This window comes from Patiria miniata, unplaced genomic scaffold (genome assembly GCF_015706575.1).
Source record: "Patiria miniata isolate m_02_andy unplaced genomic scaffold, ASM1570657v1 HiC_scaffold_29, whole genome shotgun sequence".
Lineage (NCBI taxonomy): Eukaryota > Metazoa > Echinodermata > Asteroidea > Valvatida > Asterinidae > Patiria > Patiria miniata.
Genome location: NW_024037068.1, coordinates 9,125,420 through 9,139,462, shown reverse-complemented (window position 1 = coordinate 9,139,462; position 14,043 = coordinate 9,125,420).

Sequence of the window (14,043 nt, the reverse complement as noted above, 5' to 3'; positions counted from 1 at the left end):
CTTCTATTATACGCGTTGATAATCAGATTGAATTCGATGGGATAATTGGACTGGATATGATCGGATTGGTATTTCAAAATGTCATGGTCGAATTAGGCCTGCGTGCTTCTGGGATGGAATTAAATTCTTTGAATCATTAGTGGCTAAATGTAAATGCTGAATAGGGGAGTGTTGAGTTTGGTGTGATTGTGCTCAAATTTGTATCCTTGTGGAGACACGCACACAATAGGGAACAAAACATTGTAAAGGTCTCCACAGGGCAATTTCTATAGATGAATAGGTCTCCACAAGGTTTCACGAAAAAGATATATGGATTTTACTAAAAAACTAGGAATTTCTAAGGTGGGTTGATCGGTCGCAAATGGAAGAGTTTTAGAAAAGGGATATAAAGTCCGAATTTCAGCCAATAAAAATAATTCTGGTTAAAATAAGAGCATTTTGAAACTTCACTTTCAAAATCGAAAACTTAAACTACACGAGAACAAAGAAATGTCTCTACAAGGATACAAATTCGAGAGTTTGTGTTTGGGTAGGGTTGGGTTGGAATAGGTTTGTTGGCGTTGGATTTGCCGGGTTTGGATTGGGTTGAGTTGGGTTGAAATTGATTTGTTGGCGTCGGTTATGCCGGGTTTAGATTGGGTTGAGTTGGGTTAGAATGGGTTTGTTGGCTCGGGTTATACAGGGTTTGGTTGGGTTTGCTTTAAGATCGGTTAACATAATGGGTAGGGTTGGGATAAACTGGTTTAGGTTGAGATGGGTATATGGTTGTGTAGGTTAGACTGGACTTGGGTTTGCTTTGGGTTGGTCGGAATAACATTTTGTATTTTGTAGAGATGAACTCCTTAAACAGTCGTGTATACTCACACCTCGTCAGCCCTGAGGGTTAAAATGCTGATTATCTTAGGTAGTTTATAGCCTTTCAGCTCATAAACCCACCGACCAACTGAACAACGCAACCGACAATCAAACGACCAACTAAACACACTCAAACAATCATCCGAGATCCAATTTATTAACTGAGGTTACCGAAGTGATAACGAAATCAAACCAATTTATAAACCGCGTTGTACAGTCTGCCCCACGGACCATTATTTGCAATTAGTAAACTGAGCGTGCGGTACTGTGCATGTGCCTCCACTTTCCAAATTGGGATTTCGTTTTGGATTCGTATTATTTGTTTGCCTGAAATTTCTTTAAAATTTTCTTGGACTTTCTCCGATTGTTCCCTCCTTAAACTAATAAATATCCTTCAGATTTGGATATCCTTAACATTTCCTGAAAAGTTTCATTCCCCAAGAGGTTTCCTTAGGATGTTAACATTTCCTCAGAAAATTTTCCTTAAAATAAGGATATTTTCTTTAAAGTTTCGTGATAACCTATTCACCTATAGAAATTGCTCTGTGGAGACGTATACAGTATTTTGTGCTTATGCACTTGTCTCCAGAGGGTACCGTGTAACGATCACATGCAAGGTACCCTCTGGAGACAAGTGCATAAGCACAAAATACTGTATACGTCTCCACAGAGCAATTTCTGTAGGTGAATAGGTTATCACGAAATAGATAATATAGATTTTACTCAAAAACTAGGAATTTTTACGGTGTGTTGATTTCTTGCAAATTGAAGTATTTTATGTAAGGGGTATTAAGTCAAAATTTCAGCCCAGGAAATTCATTCTGGTTAAAATAGCAGCATTTTGAAAGTACACTTTCAAACTCGAAAACTTTAGTACACGAGAACAACTCGAAAACTTTAGTACACGAGAGCAAAGAAATGACTCCACAAGGATACACATTTTAGTATGTGCGCACTTAGTGTGTGTCCCCAATAACACACAACCAAATGACGTAGGCTTATTTCTTCATCCAAATATTATCTTGATGACTGCGTTCGTTGTTTGTGTTCCTTCCTCCATGTTCTATGTATTCCTTAACCCTGAATGTAGTTGTGTTGACAAGACGCCCTTGCCTTCTACTCGATTGTTATCAGGCCCTGTAAAACCATTTTAAATCGATGGTATTTATTCAGCGGCTTCTCAAGCCTGTAGGCCTATGGCGGTACATTTCGTATGACAAAACCCTATCTGTATACCCCGCGTTCAATTACTTCCCCCGCCTTCACTCGTGCAAGCTTGACTGCGTTCGATTTAACTCTCACGCGACTTCTCGCGCTCACTCGAGCCTGGCCCAAGTAACCGGCCCACTGAACCGGTTACTAAGGTAAAGTAAAGGGGACGAACCTGTGTTCACAGGAATTATTATTATTATTATTAATCATTTCTGGTAATGAAACCAAGGATTCCTCAAAAGCGCCCTAGGCACTGTAGCTCGCAAGCCTGAAGAAACCTGTGGAGAGAAGACAATGAGAAGAAGTTACAGTTTTAGAGGTGGGAGGAAAAGCCAGAAGAATATTCTGGGGAAAACCCACGGAATAAGGCAGGGACTGAAAACCCAATCCACATATTGGCCCATATCGAACCTGGGTCACAGCGGTGGAAGGCGAGGAAAGTACCGCTACGCCAACCTGACTCCCAGGTGGAGTGCCCATCTCTCTTTTGAAGTGATTGGGCCATATGCTGCTGTGGGGGGATCGCTACACCTCCTTCACAGCGAGTCTGTTACATTCCCAGCATTGAATAATGCCGGAACCCATTTAACACCTGGGTTGAGAGGAGTAATTGAGGTAAAGCGCCTTACTCAAGGGCACAACACGCATGGCCAGCCATGGCAGGGCCCGAACCCACAATGTCACGATCGTGAGGCCTGTGCTCTACCGCTAGGCCACACGTACCACATTGCGTAAGTATCCCACAAAACATTGCGAAAACGTGGCAGATAAGTCGCTGCGGCAGCGTGTCTCAGCGTCACTTCACACTAGAAGCCTACTAGACGACGGGAGGAAAGTTAACTTAATGTTAAACATACCCAGCATTTCTTGTTCACTTTGAAGATCACGTACAGTGGCCACCATGGCTCGCTCTCGACAAATCGAATCCATTTGCAAAGGGGATTTAATCGCCACGTGACCTCTTAGCCCGGTCCGGTTGCTAAGGCTCGACCTCGATAACCGTTCGTTAATTGCAACATATTGCGTATGTGCCTCTGTACCCAAGGACGAATGTGCGGGTAAGAGCGAGGGAAGTAATGAAACACGCCGCGGCGCTAGATAGGTGAGAACTGGGCTGTAAATCTTCCAACTTATCTCTCAAAAAGTCTTCTACAGGGTGAGTAAAAAAAGCGAAACCCAAATATCGGGACTGTGGTTTAGTAAAGTTCTGCATGTAGCACTTGCAAAATCTAAAGATATAAAGGCAAAAAAGTCATCAGCTTTCTTTTGGTACAAGAATCATTCAAATCACTCATGTGCTTTTCAAGTTACGGAATTTTAAACACAACCACCTTTTTAAGGTTCCGTCCACGGATCACAAAAAGGTGTGCGTTCTTTCAGCAAAACGAAAACAATTCACACACATCCCTTTGTGATTCGTTTTCGTTTTGAAAGTGCTACATGCAGAAATGCACTTAACAATGGTTCTGACATTTGGGTTTCGTTTTTTGTTACTCACCCTGTAAAGTTGAACACTGTAATTGCAATTTTTCTTACTTTGATGGGCAAAAATTAGTAACCCAGTATTCATAAATACCTAAAACAGTTGACCCATTCCTATTTAGGGCAAAAGCCCATCCAGTGGCCAGTTTTAAACTGTTGATAAGGGCAGTTTCTTACTCTTGTGGGCCGAAATGATTTTTTGACCGAAAAGGTATTTATGAATGGGAATAAATATGTGCTTAGTCGGCATTAAACACTATGTTCACCAGCGGTTGGAGTCTGGATGTTGATAATTACTCTCGCATTCGGCTCGGGTAATTATCAGCAGAGTCCACCTGGTCTTAAACAGAGTGTATAAAACTGCCCAAGAACACATGTATTCCCCAATCTAGCCCCTTTTTCAAATTTAAGTTATTAATATTTCAAGAAAAGTAACTTCACTTTCGCCAGGATGTTATACTTTCGCTCCGGATAAGATATCTTTACGTCTTTCAGAATGTGCCCGAATAACCGATGATAATAAAATTTCATCACCAGACGCAAACAAAAAGCGGGTTCTTTTCCCCAGGATTTCTAGGTGCGTTGTGACTGGCTCCGTCTCTGCTAACGAGAGAATTGGAGTCTGACGTTTTTTCCGGACCTAATTGATGTGTACGAAGAAGCAATCTACTGACTACATAGCTAATGCGACTCGTCAATCATTTATTAAATGTCGTTCGAAAGGCATTAATAAAGACGTGAATATACAAAACAAAACTAGAAAGCATTCAGAGAGCGCAAAACCTCCGCCAAGGCTGAACACTTCCCCGCAATATTGCCAGTTCACCCATAGGAAATATTCGCGTATCCACTGGATTTCCATTTTATTGCACATTTAAAATGTCAACATGTCATATTCTGAATGAATCAAAATATATTCTAGCCGCTTAACATCGTCATTTATTCCAATAAAAAAACATTATTTAACACTTGTATCACACAAATCCCTTATAACAATACCTCAATTTCGTCCCCGAACATCGCCAAGCTGAATTCTCAATTTGAATTTTAGAAAGCCACCAATAGATTTAATTTAAGGTTCAGTATAATTCAAATTTTAAGCATACCGATTCGTCCGAAATTTGTTAAATTCGTCTCGTGTAGCAATTGGCTTTTGATTTGAAAAATCAAATTCGTTTTTTTGTCATTCGTTTTAACGTTGTTATCATTACATTTCGTCTCTGGTGACTTAAAACGTATATGATTAGAAAATGCACCCAATCTTTAGACTTATTTGAAGAATTGTGCGCATTAAAGCAATGATAACTTCAACATAAATGTATAAATAAAGGGAGTTAGCTGTAAGGTTTGAAATTTTATACCTGGTTTTCACAAATAACATTAGAGTCAGAAATAGACATTTCACAATATGCACTTTACTTATGACATGGACACTAAGCATTAAGGTCAAACACCTTCTTAATGTTGCTCTCTTGATAGACATACCTTATTTCAGTTCTTTCCATATACATTTATCAAAGAGCAACATTACGAAGGTGTTTGATCTTAATGCTTAATTTCCAGGTGCTAAGCAAAGAGAATCTTGTGAAAGTTCTATTTCTGATTCTAATGTTAGAATTGTCAAAAAAATTAACTTACAGCTAACTACTTTCTTTTTACAGGGAAATGTTTGTTGAAAATTGAAATTTAATTAATGCGCACAATTCTTTAAATAAGTCCAAAGATTGGGCACTTTTTAATCGTATACGTTTTAAGTCACCAGAGACGAAACGTAATGAGAACAATATTAAAACGAATGACAAGAAACGAAGTTGCTTTTTCAATTCAACGCTGATTGCTACACTAGACGAATTTCACAAATTTAAGACGTGAATAGATATATAGATTGTACTCAAAAACTAGGAATTTCCAAGGTGTGTTGATCGGTCGCAAATGGAAGAGTTTTAGAAAAGGGTTATCAAGTCCGAATTTCAGCCAAGGAAATTAATTCTGGTTAAAATAAGAGCATTTTGAAACTGTACTTTCAAACTCGAAACCTTTAGTACACGAGAACAAAGAAATGTCTTCACAAGGATACAAATGTCAGTATGTGGGTACACAGAGGTTTATGGGCTCCGCTCATACCATTTTCGCACATGGTGATGGATTAAAAAAAAAAATCCGGCATCCGGACCCAGACCTAGATCCGGATCACTTCCAAAATCTAATCGATGTGCACATGTACCACCTTTAAAAAAATCATGAAAATCCGTCCAGAAGTCCACAGACAAACCAACCAACTAACAAACAATCCAACGCCAAAGAAATTGGCGGATGTTAAATAACGAAATAATCTTGTTTGTTTTGTTCTTAATTTAATTGTAGAAAGTACAACACACCTTTCACAGGACGTAAACACATAGTTCAATGGACGATGCACTTTTTCCCCAGAGAAATTTGATTGGACTTTAATGAACACCACCTTTTTCACATAATCCACACAGATCAGATTGCACGCAAGACAACCCTGAAGCGTAAGCCTAATGCTGCGAGCAGGAAAGGGAAAAAAAAGAAAGAAATGAGCTGAATAAATTGGATTTGATTGATTTGATTCATGCAAAACCTATGGAGAGGATACTGAAAAAGAAAGGGAAAAAAAGGGAGAAAAAAAAGTTGACGAAAACAAGAGCTGTTTCGGCGGTGTACACCTCAACAGCTAAAACAAAAACACGCGATAACTGCGACCAAATTTTACGATACCACAGTTTTATATGGTTGGTCTCTTTTAATGGCTGGGCACTTTCAAAACCATGATTTGGGTATCAATAAATTATACAATAATTCATTAATAAATTAATTGACAAATAAGAAAACGAATAAATTACATGTCTTTAGAAAAAAGTTACAAATACATTTATGGTACATTTCTTAATAGCACTTTAAAAAACAGCAGTTAATATAGATAACACCGCACTGAAACGATGGATTTTTAACGTAATTGTTTTTAAAGTACAAGCACACAAATGCCTTAAATTGTTTTAACTGTTATTCAGTTCGCTCTAGCGTTTACACTTATGCCAATGACGAAAAAAGATACATCATGCTCCGACCAGGGCAAGTGAATTGTTTTTAGTACTTTACAAGTAGCGTCAAATGTACAAATAAAATAAACAGGAAATTGTATTTCCGAAATATATATACATATATTATTATACACAGCATTCTGCAGTAACTAATTTCAAAGTAAACGTATAAACACGTGCCGTATCATACAGCCAAACTGGACAGAAGTTGCATACATGAACTAACATTGGGTCTATTTCGAAAAAAAAGTGAAGACATCTCAAAATCAAGTGGTATTAATTTATAAACTTGTTGTTTGCGACTGTGCATATACATTCCAGAAAGTTATAATGCCCTCCATAAATCAAAATACTTTCTCACATATTCATTGCTTTCCTGTTTCTGAAATCAATACCTCTAATGCTGTACTTAAAATATTATTTTTCAAAAAGAAATCGATCTTTCTATGGACATATGTCCTTTATAGGAACAAAGGTATTAGTATGGGTTTTCCCGGCCATTTTAAAACGTTTGTCATTCGAATTCACCATTTCTAATATTCAAATTCGTCAATCACCATCGATTAATTGCACTTCCAATGTTTAATGTCGTCTTTTGTCAGACAATTTCAAATTCAGTTCAAGCAAAATTAAACTACGAGCACACGTTGTCGTCCCGGAGCATTCGATTTCGTCTCGTCTACGCTTAACCTTGTTATTCAGAAATCAAATTCGTCTTATTGATTTATATCAAGCGAATTTGATCTCTGAATGCTGCCATTCGTGCAACAGATTAGACGAATTTGATCTTCACTGACGAATATTCTCGACCTGATGTCTAAAAAAAGGTGACCAAACTTTGAAATTGAATGGTAAATGACTAAATTGGTCTACGCCAAAACCTTGTTATTCAAAAATTAAATTCGTCTTATTGATTTATATCAGACGAATTTGATCTCTGAATGCTGCCATTTGTGCAACAGATTAAACGAATTTGATTTGTAGTGACCAATATTCTCGACCTGGTGTCTAAAACAGGGTTACCAAACGTTGGAATTGAATGGTAAATGACTAAATTGGTTAAGGTCAAAGTGTGGTATTTTTTTCTCAGACGAAATATAAAGTTAAGAGTTGGTGAATTTGAATGAAAACAGTTTTAAAGTAGCCGGGAAAACTATACCTTTCCCACCAATTCTCGATCCAGTGTCTAAAAATGGATGGCCAAACTTTGAAATTGAATGGTAAATGACTAAATTCGTCTACGCCAAGCCTTGGCATTCAGAAATAAAATTCGTGTAACTGATTTATATCAGGCGAATTTGATCTCTGAATGCTGCCATTCGTGCAACAGATTAGACGAATTTGATCTTCACTGACGAATATTCTCGACCCGGTGTCTAAAAAAAGGGTGACCAAACTTTGAAATTGAATGGTAAATGACTGAATTGGTTAAGGTCATAGCGTGGTATTTTTTTTCTCGGACGAAATAAAAAGTTAAGAGTTGGTGAATTTGAATGAAAACAGTTTTAAAATATCAGGGAAAACCATACCTTTCCAGCCAATACTTAGTTAATGCTGTACGTAATAAAATGTCCATGGACAAAGATTGCTAGGAAAAAAGGTAAACGCAGATGACAGACAAAATACAGATGAAGTATTACAATGGGTTAAATGGTTTTTTGTTGGTGCCCTTCTCCTTTCTATCAAATATATCAGTTCTATAAATGAAAACCCTTTCAAGTTGATTGGAAGTTCCAAATCGTATTAAGGTTTGATTGAGATCGAAGATACCTTTAACATGTAAGGCCAAAAAAAAATAGTCGGTCTCTGGTCAGACCGAAGTTCCGGAATTGATGCAGCAACGCGGTTTTTTTGTGTGGCTTTTTTATTTCAAGCTTGTATTGTACAGACAAGGTGGGTACTATTTTGCTTTTTTGTGTCCTCATTATACATTGGTGTCCTCCATAATCTGCCTTGGTGCCCTTTATCATTTGCCTTGGTGCAATTTCCCCATTCCTTGGTGCTCCTTGGTACAAAAACTTGAGGAGGTGCGGCAATAGAGGGCGCTGTTGTAGCTTCCGTGTTAATTTGAAGAAAAACAAGGTTGACGCGCATGATTAAAATCGACGCGCGCGCTGACCAGAGACCGAGTACTTTTTTTTTGGCCTAACCGCCTTCCGCATTGACCGATTTTGTTGTTTTGAATTTTGTAAATTGCATTCGGTAATATATTGTACAGGTTCCACCAGTAGAACAAAGAATAATATATACAGTATACAAATGTATTTTCATGAAATATGGCAGTGTTTCAATAAAGTCAAAGTTATCGTCCATGGGCTGCTTGCATACAGCGCAGCGCTATAGACAAAGAAAATACTATAATTAAAATACATTTGCTGATAATGTGAATGACAACCTTGCAGCAAAAATACTACAAACAGCCAGAAATATTTAAATGTCGCCATTTTTTTCTTTACAAATATAATGCTACTTGTGGTATGTATTCCTGGATATCTTACAGCATTTTACGCTTGTATTTCTTTTAGCACCATACCATTAACATTAGGACCACAGCAATATGCACGACAGAGACAATATCAACCAACTCGGGCATAATAACAATGCAATGATGTTTTGGTCAGAACATATCGATACTTCGGCACAAGTCATGTCTGACTGGCAGTAGATTAAAAAAACAAAAAAACAACCAAGTCAACCCTGGCACTGGTGTATCGGAACGCCGATTGACCTATCGCCGTTTGCGAGTTAGCCATGCCCCTTAGATAACCATATGGAATTTTGTACGTTAAGTTTTGTTTGTCTGAGATTTTTCGCGTTTCGCGTCCATTTGTATATCATGTAATTGAACAATATTTCACAAGCTGAGTTGACGCGATTTTACAGCGATACGTTAATTAGTGGTGTATAAACAGGGTGGATAAAAAACCCCAACGAAACCGACATATTGGTGCTAATTGGAACAGAAGTAGGGCACATGTGAATAAAAGGGAGATATCCTCTGTAATGGTTGAATCTCCTCTTTAAAATGACACCCTGATCATGCCCTTGCATTTCGGTTGACTGAGCAGTGACCAATTTTACGAAAGGGTCTATCTCGAGAATTGCGCCACTTTTCAATTGTGGTTTTTGTGGTGTCATTTGTCACAGAGTGAAAGGCTATGGTTGCCAATCAAGGTAGGTGGGGAAAAAAGAGATTTCACCATGAAAGGTGGCGCAATTCTTTAAATAGACCCTTTCATAAAATTTGCCACTGATGTAGGGACATGATCATGGTGTCATTTTAACGAGAAGATTCAACCCTTACAGAGGGTTTCCCCCTTTGATTCACATGTGCCCTAATTCTGTTCCAATTAGCAACAATCTCTCGGTTTCGTATTTTTTATTCACCCTGTACAATAAACGTCTTATATAGCGCACGTATCTACCAACAATTAGGTACTCAAGGCGCTGGAAAATATGGGTCACAGTCACTGTCACAATGGGTCACAGTCTGACGTTTCATAGGCGACACGTACCAGTACGCTGAATAGAGATCAGACAGTGAAGCTATGCGAATGTTATACGCACGACACCAAATCCAGCGAGGACGATCCGAGTTCTAAATTGCAGTTTGATTTTGCTTACGAAAACCATTAATTAATTACCAGGTTGGTAACTATAATGATTTTATACACGGACGCCGAGAATCTCCGCTGCTCTTATGTTTACAACGGGGTTGGGCATTTAATTTGTTTTTAATAAACCTGGAGGCGAGAGCATTCAACGGAGCTGAATTGCTTTTAATCCGGGATCGAGACGCATCAAGGCCATAATTCCTCATAATGGATTGTGTTTATATCTCCGCGACCTAGCAGACCGAGTGGGAACATTCAGAAAGGAAATCAAACCAGGCGTTTCAAAAGACTTCTGAAGGTCCGAAGAACCATTTCACAAAACCTTCATTTGCGAATGTATAAGCCGCAACTCGATTGCTGTAATGAGAGGAATATCTGTCCTGAAGACAATGGCAGTGTTTCATCAGCTAATGAGCAAATGATGACAAGGGGTGGGACCTTTCTTTCAAAGGGGTAATTTTGTTTTAAGGCAGTTGGAATTGGTTGGAGTGCAGTGAGAAGCAATGACAATTTTTTCGCCTCTATCTCTTCAGTGTGAGACTCTCGGGTTGCACATGAACGATATGACCACCTTCACGCGCAACGAGCTGTACAAGCATTACTGTGTGTACTTCCGAACAAAAGAGGTCCACATAAACCAGGTAGCAGCGACGTTGTGTGGACTTGCCCACGTTCACACAAGGTTTCCCGTCTCTGTTAAACAGGTTTAGAGGCATTTTGGGGTTAGGTTTATTTGTGGCAAAATGAAGAAAACACTAACGGGAATCATAGAAAAAAATGGGTTGAAAGAATTTTTTTACAGCGTAAGTAAAATAGGTTTTTTTCACAGGTTTTTCTTAACTACTCAAAAACAAAAGAATGTCCACACAAGGTATGTAACGTAAACATGTCTGGGCGCAGTTGTTTCCAATATACACCGCGGGACGGCATGGGAATGTCGGATGCGGGAAGGTCATCGCTTGGAGACCCCAGCCGCGAGGCCAAGACGCGACTGCCAAACCGACCGCTTGATGAGGCCTCATGGGACCCGTTGGTTTTGTAGTCGCGGCGGAGAGCCTCACATGAATAGCCAATCGAGAAATAATAAAACTCCCAAGGTAATAATTTCATCTGTCTTTTTTTCTTCATATTTCAGTCGAGGGTTGCAATCAAAAAATTGCAATCGCCAAAACAATTTCGTCTAGGTTTCATCTAACCGGGGAACTCCGCAGCATCAGTATTCTGAGTAATTGAACCGGCTGGACTACGAACAAACATCATTGTCCCCTAACTTATATAAAGACGACAGGTAGAAAAACACAATGATGGCAATACTTGCGATACATCCTAGCTTGTCACAGGGGAAATTCTGCAGTTTCCGAGCAGATATTAGATTTTAAGTCAGTTTCAAGTCACGTCTGTCCTTCGTGGCTGTATTCGATGCCAGATTGTGGCAATATTTTGCGGTTACACCGTGCCGAATTACGCGGCTAAATTTACTTATCTGAGGGGCAAGACAATTGAATTGCCGGAGGCTTTTTTATGATTACTTTTCATTTTGACCTTTTAAGACAGATCTGGCCACATCGGCTGGTTTACAAAACTTATGTTCCGTTCAAATGCAAGACTCGTTGGCCCTTTTTTTTGAAATTGAAAAGAAATCAGGAATGATAATTGTAGAATGCAGCATTAACAGTCAAAAATGATCTGAAGATGACACGAATTCTTTTACACTAAGATTTCCTCCTCAGCGATGTGCGTTACGATCACTGTATAATCATTGCGTTCAGACGCAGACATTACAACCAGCTGTGGTAGATCTATATATCACACTCTAAAAAAATGAGTTGAGCAATTAAACACAATCTTGCTATCACATTGTAAACATGTTTAGAAGCTGAACAATATTTGTTCAATTCCTAATCACCAATATTCAATTGCCAAACACTATCCATCCTTATCATGTTTAGTATCTGAGCATGTCTATAAACTGATATCGAGGAAGTGTTTAGAAAAGTGTTTAATATTGTTAAACAAAGTTTTGCAGTGCATGATGCTTCATAAAATTTGCCATAATACTATTGTTTTGTAAAATAAAAACCCAGTTTTGTTTAACAAAGGAAAAAACTGTTTTTCTAGAACAAAAACCCCGTCAATCCGTTCACAGAGCTTAGAGTTTGTAAACTTGGTAAAGTTTGAGGTATGGCTATGTTTACACTAAGCATCATTCAAGAAGATTACGATATTAATATCACTTATGTGTTCCTCAGTTGCCAAACAAATAATGGCCATGGTCAGATATTTCGTCTGCAGTATGGTTTAAAAACAAATTAACAGAAAGTGCTTGACTAGAAAGTACCTCGTCCCTTACTGGAAGCTTGACCCTTACTGGAGGCTGTACTGGGGGCTTTTCGCAACCCAATGTACTAAGAGTGATGCACACCTGAATCACTTCCACATGATTACCCATCTGACCCGCGCTAATCCATTCAATAATTTGTTTTCCTATACGCGAGGGAACCAATGCAATTATGACATCACGTCGGAGAGTTATTACCATTAAATCTGACAGTAACATGCAAATCCCAAAGCCAACCCGTGCCTAATACAAAGCCCACCGCCATCAGGTGTCTCATACAATCCGTCTTCATCTTCACTGCTGCAAAACCTTGGTATCAACCATCTGACCATTATAAATCTTTGCACTCGTGTAGCCGGCCACGCTTGCACTTTCTGATGAAACGTGAAGCAATCTTGGTGTCGGGAAGAAAGCTCGTTACTGCGTGAAACAGAAACACCTGTACATCGTTAGCTTTCTTAATTGCGTTATGGTCACATGAGTACAGCAATGTAATATTTTTGAAAGCTCCGGCGGCTGTGCGGTGGTAAAGCCTTAATGGAATCTGTTCTGCTATGTACATCGTCATTGCACTGAGGTTGGTGTCAGGGGTGCACTTTATGCGGGTGTGCGACAAACGAGTGAAGCCTGTGGTCCCACCATTGTTTTGGATAGGGGCTTGCAATGCTATTTTAACTACATGGCCAACTTTGCATAATGTTAGTAATAATTGGTTCACTGTGAAAAAAAATGTATGGTTACTTGGTCCCAGTGATACATTTCTATAGGTATTTACGTCAAGGATCACAAGGAAGTCATTGACGACCAGTGACGACTCGCCTCAGTGCTGTGTCAATGACCGCAACCCTCCACGTACACAGCCATTGGTCCCACAGAGTACTGTACGTGTAATGCCCTATACACAGTTGGATGGCAAGTAAAGCGCATGATCAGCGAATGCTCCATTCGAACAGCTGTGCGTAGCTGGAGTAAATTTATTATTTACAGGTTGCCATGGTTCCCGAATGATGCCCTCGCCTTCGCAATAATTGGATATCAAGCTCGCACAGGTGGTATTCCGCGATGAAGAAACCAAACATGAAGGTTGAAACCGTTTATTATGACCATTGAATAACATAGGATACAGTTGCTCGGTGACCTCTGTAGTTGATAACCGGTTGTGCTCATCGATTGTTGCTGGTTAATTAGTTCAGTAAACCGTTGATCAGCGTGGAATCCTTGGTCATGCAACGGTAAACTCGTCCAAGTTGGATGGCGAGTCTGTGGAGATTGCGGAGGACAGCAGGTAGATTTCAATCTCCCGGCCGTGCAATGATCGTCACCGTCCGATTATTGCTGGTTAGCTACTTAGGTAAACCGTTAACTAGGCCTCGTGTGGAATCCTTGGTTATACAATGGTAAACCCGTTCCTGTATTTCGATGGCGAGTCTGTAGATGACGCGGAGGACAGCACGTGGATTTCAAACTCTTTCGTGCAGTG